At 43.4% G+C, this 6,340-nt stretch overlaps 1 long non-coding RNA gene across 1 annotated transcript; it reads right to left on the reverse strand.

Moving 5' to 3' along the window:
- Positions 1-516: 516 nt before the first annotated feature.
- On the reverse strand, positions 517-2,497 carry LOC142827807 (uncharacterized). The gene is made up of 2 exons (XR_012902564.1): positions 2,094-2,497; positions 517-1,496 (listed from the first exon to the last, which is right to left on the reverse strand). It is a non-coding gene; the product is annotated as an uncharacterized LOC142827807 (long non-coding RNA).
- Between the last annotated feature and the right edge of the window lie 3,843 nt (positions 2,498-6,340).

A 6,340-nucleotide genomic window follows, 5' to 3' on the forward strand; every position in this document is an offset into this window, starting at 1 on the left:
TAAATTACTACATTAGAACCAAGAGGTTTTCTGAGAAGACAATTGAGTATGTTCCGTGGCTGTAGGTCTTGAAGAACATAACCTTGTCACAAGTTTGGCAAAGAGACTGTGACCACAATAGCAATCATGATTTTAAAAGATCTCACATGTATTTTATTTTACTTCTTCACTATCACTCCTCCAGGGGTAGTTTTTTAGTGGCTAATTATTCTGGATACATCTTAAAACCTAATTTTCAATGGATCTGTTTTCAACACTTTCTGAAAATGAGGCCCGTGTTGGCATCTCACCCAAAATCACGTTATTTTTTAAAAATGTAGGCCTTTATATATCTATAAAGGCCTAGTAGAATGGGACATAAATCCTGATTAGTCTCTCAGGAAACTACTGCCACAAAAACAATATCAATACCAGTTTTCATAAGCAAGATCTTCAAAATACTTTATAATATATTAACGCTTTTTATGAATGGGTGAGTGAGGACAAGAAAACATCACAAAAAGGAAGAGAGAGACATGGCAGTCACTTTTTCTGTAATTAAAAAGGGATACAGTTTTCTGTAGTGGTTCTTGATAGAACTACATAATGATGCATTACACATTCCTCAACCAGCACATTTTAAGTCCCAATATCAATAATGGATTTGAAGAAAGGATGTTGCTGCACATATTAAGATGGAAAAAAAGAAAACATTCCAGAGTGCTTGAGAACAGTCAAGATTAGTTTACATTAGTTTACATTGTGGAGAATACTCCACAGTCACATGACAGCAATATTAAACTTTGAAGTAAAGACATACAAGTGGAACTACTTTGAAAATTAAAGGAAATACTTTCCAGAGTTAGAGATCTGATGTACTTTATCTTGAGGATTTTTTGCACACTGATGTTGCCTGCATGTGCCCACTTTAAAAAAAAAAATCTAACTTTCCACTGTTTTAAAGGAGGTCTGTTTAGAATATTTTTTTATTCTTGGATCATTATCTACACAAACTAATCTTTAAGATTATTAGTAGCTATATGTCAGAAGATCAAAGCCAGAGATAGTCATGTCAAGTATGACCATATTTTCATAAAGCAACAGTTTCTCACACTTAAATATTAGCCATAAATAAAGTTACAAAAAGATGTAGATGTCCCGACCGTTAAGACTGGAATTACGCAATCACTTTAAACACCTCTTCAAACTGTTTTCAAGCTTTCATTAAACTCCGTCACTTTTAGCTAATTATAACGATACAGTTATGTCGATGTGTCAGGCATCAAAGTGCATTGGAGTTCAAATTTAGCTGCTACATGTAATTTCTTTCTACCTGCTCCCGTCTTGGCTCCTGCTAGAAAACACAAAAGTTCCTGTGTATGCAGAGTAAACCAGAGCTGGGGGCAAAAAGCAGGCGAGAGCGGGTTAAAGTACCAGAGTCGCTTCACCTGCAGATCTCACTCCAGCTGAGTCCTGTTCATAGCACTGGCGAGTAGCTTGAGTCAGCGTGGGACAGGCTGGAACCAAAACACAACAGGTGAGACCCAGCCGACAGCTTGTCCTACCTCTGAGGCTGCTGCAGAGAAGAGCTAAGCGCGGGCGGCCCGGCAGTCCAGACCCACGAAGGGGATCCGAGGAGCCCAGCCGGCCTCGGCCGCGCTTCAGACTCGTAGGAAATGTCCCAGTTGCCGCTGCAGCTCCGCGAGAGGCGGCTGGGCTGCCCCTTCGCCGAGGGAGGCTGGTCACGGGAGCGCAACTCGCACGGCAAGAGCCGCCCGCCTCAGGTGGGAGAGGCCGGCCCGGTGGGGGACTAGACCGCCACCCCGAGAAACGCCCCTCGGGGCGAGTCCCGGGCGGGCGGGACGGCTGCCTCCTGCCGGCCGAGGCAGCTCCGGGGCGCGCCTGCCTTCCGCCCCGCGCAGCAGCTCGCCCGGGGCAGGTCCAGAGCTGCGCTCCCTCTCCCTACCTGGGCCAGCTCCCGGCGGGCTGCAGCCAAGCCCCCGGCAAAGTTCCCGGCTCCGGCAAAGTTCCCGCGGGCAGCCGCCTGCTCCACTTCGGGGCGCACGGCGGCGAGCTCCCGGGCAGGGGAGGAAACAAGAGTGGAGGCCACTTACCGGAGACGCTGAGACCCGGGGCGCCCAGCCCTGGGAAAACAGCCCCCTCTCCCGGGAGCCGGGCGGCAGCTGGGCCGGAGTGGGCTGGGCATTGTCCTTCCTCTCCCGAGCGTCCTTCGGGCGGGGGAGCGCAGCTGCCGTCGGCTCAGACTCCTCCTTCCCTCGCCATGTTCTTTGTGTCTCTCGCTTGTCTTGGGCCATTTCCCCTGACAGCGGCGGGCCCGGCAGCTCCAGCTCCCCCCAGCGGAGCCCCCCAGCGCCCGGCAGCAGCGAGAGGCGGGAGTGAGCCGCGGAGACACAACAGCTGCCCGAGCTGCAGGTGACCGGGCATTACTCCGCTCCTCCCCTCCCCCATCGGTAAACCAAAGGGGATTCCGTCCCTCCATCCCGGCTCCTCCACTCAGCTCGGGAGGATAGGAAGCATGGGCGGCCAATGAAACTCCAGCAGGCCGAAGAGTCCCATAAGGACGAGCCAATAGAAGTGAGAGAAGAGGCTGCGGATCCGCCCCCACACAACTCCATTCTGAAATAAACCAGCTGTCTGCGGCCATCCAGATGTGCAGAACAGCTGGGAGGAAGTACACCAAAGCTTTCGCAGTAAGCTGCCAGTTTGCAAACCTTTCTGCGTGGAGGGGCAGTGACGGGGAAAGTTGTAAAGCAACTTGCTTTGAAAATAACAGTGACTTCGGTGAGGATTTGTCATAAAAAGGCATTTTTGAATGGATTTTTTATTAAGAGACTCTGATCTGATTATATGGTGTTAACTCACAAAAACAAGTAACATACATTTTTAGAAAATGAAAAAATAAGATTTTTTAAATAAAGTCTTTAGCACTATTCATTTAAAATCAAAATCGAGGTTTCCAATTCTGTTAAAATAAATAGTTCATCTCAATTTTTATTTTCATCTAACAAGTTTTCATAAGTTACTGTTAAATAATGGAGACTGTGATTAAGCTTTCACAAAGAAAGTTATATAGCCAAATAACAAAATAATTTTCAATCTTATTGCAGGATGTTGCTGTGATAGGAGTCCCTTCTAAATGCCTATTTCATAAGCTTGGAGACTAGACCCATAAGCTTTCCATGCACTGGACTGTATAACCTGTAACCCTTGAGGTTTCCCATAAATATTTGTGTTACAGATAAGTAACAGTTTAAAAATAGGATTGGCAAAAATAGAAGATGCAGCTACCCAAGGTTAACTCTAACAGTTACAATAAAGATCAAACTGAGTGTCTAACATTGAGGCTGTCTCTACATTGGCATGATTTTGCGCAAAAGCGCCTGCTTTTGTGCGAAAACATGCTGCCTGTCTACACTGGCGGGGAGTTCTTGTGCAGGAACACTGACATTCTAATGTGTGAAATCAGTGCTTCTTGTGCAAGAACTATGATGCTCCCGCTCAGGAATAAGCCCTCTTGTGCAACTGTTCTTGCGCAAGAGGCCAGTGTAGACAGGCAACATGAATTTCTTGCGCAAAAAAGCCCGATGGCTAAAATGGCCATCGGAGCTTTCTTGCGCAAGAGAGTGTCTACACTGGCATGGATGCTTTTGCGCAAAAGTACATCTCTTGCACAAAAGCACATGCCAGTGTAGATGCTTTCTTGCGCAAATACTTTAACGCAAAAACTCTTGCGTTAATAGTATTTGTGCAAAATCTTGCCAATGTAGATGTAGCCTAGGTGTATAGTAGAGGAACCCTCTGTTTTCTGGTCACTGCCTTGTATCCTCCTGCTATGGCCTCTACTGTGCTAAGAGTATGAGGTTTTTGTCTGAGTTTTAGCTTTCCAGACCAAGCTCTTAAGCTCTTTTCTGCCTTGCCTTCCCTGACAGTCAGTTCTCAGACTGCTACCTCTGATCAAGTGCTCCTGTTTCCAGTCAGCAATTCCTGAATTGCTCCCCACATTAGTCTCAGGTTATGACTTCTTTTTCTGGTATTATAGAGATTATGGGTTTCTCTACTACCTGGATGTTGAACAGGTAACAGTAGCCTCCACTGACTACAGCTTTTTTCCTCTAGCTTTGCCAGTATCAGGGGGCAGTACTGTGTAACAAGCCAGTAGGTTAATTACATGCTTTTTCATTCTAATTTATAGAGGTTTTTTAATATTTCTTAGAAAATACATGAGTCATTCAGGTGCATGTGTATATATGATATACTTAGATAATTATGATTTTGTGACATAGGGTTTTGGATCAATCTGATGATAAACCTTGGTCCCAAGCCTGCAGAGATTTTTACACATTGTGAGCAATCCTATGGAAGTCATTGATTGGAGAATAATGTATATCGGGAGGGGAAGCTAAGGCTTGGGGGCTTTGTTCTCAATATTACCAGATTCAATCCTTTTTAAGCTCTTTTAATTTTTAAGCTTTCAACTAGCTTGACTTCACAATTTACTCCTGGGTGATGTAAAGCTGCCGTAGGGCATGCCAAGAGTCTTAGCCTATTGTGATATGGGTCAGCAGTAGCTCAACCAATCAGCACACTCACTCTACAGGTAATTTACAGCAACAACTTCACTGGTTGTATGAAAGAGGCTGCACAAATGGATTTCATGGGCCACCTACCCATTGCATGGGCTTCCAGCTATTAGCTGTCACATAAAGACTTCAAATATTTTTCATTAATTATAAGTAATTACTGCAACTTGTTAGATAAAAATACACATTTAAATTACTTCAGACAAAAATAAAAACATAAAATATACTGTTAAAACCCTACAGTGCCAGCTGTTGGTTTAAATGTATAAGTGGGGAGAGTGAGGTTAGTAAACTTATAATTTATTTTGGGATTGTTTTTGGATTGCTATTACTTATGAGATATCTGAACTTTCAACATAATTACTTGGAGAATAATCAATAGGGTTATAAGTATGTTTAATATAGTGATTAGTTACAAAAAGTGCCACAGAACTTTAGAATGGGAAACTTAAATCATATGAAGAGATTAGTCAAAATGATCCTAAATTCGAAAGGAAAGGAAAGGAAAGGAAAGGAAAGGAAAGGAAAGGAAAGGAAAGGAAAGGAAAGCGTAGCAGGGATGCTACTTAAGACAACAATACCAAAATCTCAGAAGGCACATATAACTCTGAAGAAGGGAACCAGGAAGGCAGTAAGTAAAGCAGTAGGGCTAAGTGGCAGGAGCTTGAAAGGTTACTTAAGCCAAAGAGAGCCTTCAGTTTAGACATCTAACCCTAAGGAGGTCAAGAAACAAAAGCATTATATAGGCAAGAGAGAAATAAGGAGGACTTATACGGATTTCAAAGCACAAATAGCTAAAGATATAAGAAGAGACAGCAAGAAATTCTTAAGTATATTAGAAACAGAAATCTGTAGAAGAATTGATGGGTCTGCTGGATCACCGTAGTATTAAAAAGGAGCAATTAATGAAGATAACATTTCTGTGATACTAAATGATTTCTGTGCCCCAATCTTGGGTCTGATCCAGTATGTCAGTTCTTAGCTTCTTATGTTCTTACAGAATCATCCTAATTAGTCATATGTCCTACACTGAAAATATTCCTCTTCAGCCTTTCTACCAGCATCCTGCTACATTTACTTTCACAATATTGCATATTTCTCCAGCTCTTATGCCAGCTTTTGCATCTCTCGTCTCTACTGTTCAGAGCTGGTGATGCATGGAATTTATTTGTGTGCTTAATTTAAAGTCAGTGGTAATTTAATGTAACCCTTCTGGCCAGATGCCAAAGGCTGGGTGCAGTCTATCTAGGGGTCCTTCACTAAAATAAATCAAATAGTGTTTTGAATCACCCTTACCCAAGCTATAATCCTTCCAGGCCAGGGAAATGCAAGATTAATTTCCTGGGTTACTTTTGAAGGTGGCTTATACCTACCCACAGGCCCTAAAAACTCTTTGGGAATACAGAACCACAAATACTGCTTGGGAGAAAGAGGATACACCAAACAAAAGAAACACCCTGCCATGTCCCCGTGCCCCATACAAATGAACAACATCCACTCAGTAGGTCAGGAGTATAGTCATCCCACAATTCAAAATTGATTTATTGAGGTCCAATCACAAAATAATCTCTAGCCATCATGAAGTCTAACTGGCCCTGGGTCCAGTTAGACTTCATGGTCCAAAAAACTCACTCAGAGTTCCAGTAGGACTCAGTGGTCGTCAGAGACATTAAGATTTTTTTTTCCTGTCTCTCTACTCCAGTTTGGTCAAGTCCATACCAGCATAATCTGTTCTGATTTACCACTGTCTGGTACAGATT

Source organism: Pelodiscus sinensis, chromosome 3 (assembly GCF_049634645.1).
Source record: "Pelodiscus sinensis isolate JC-2024 chromosome 3, ASM4963464v1, whole genome shotgun sequence".
Taxonomy (NCBI): domain Eukaryota; kingdom Metazoa; phylum Chordata; order Testudines; family Trionychidae; genus Pelodiscus; species Pelodiscus sinensis.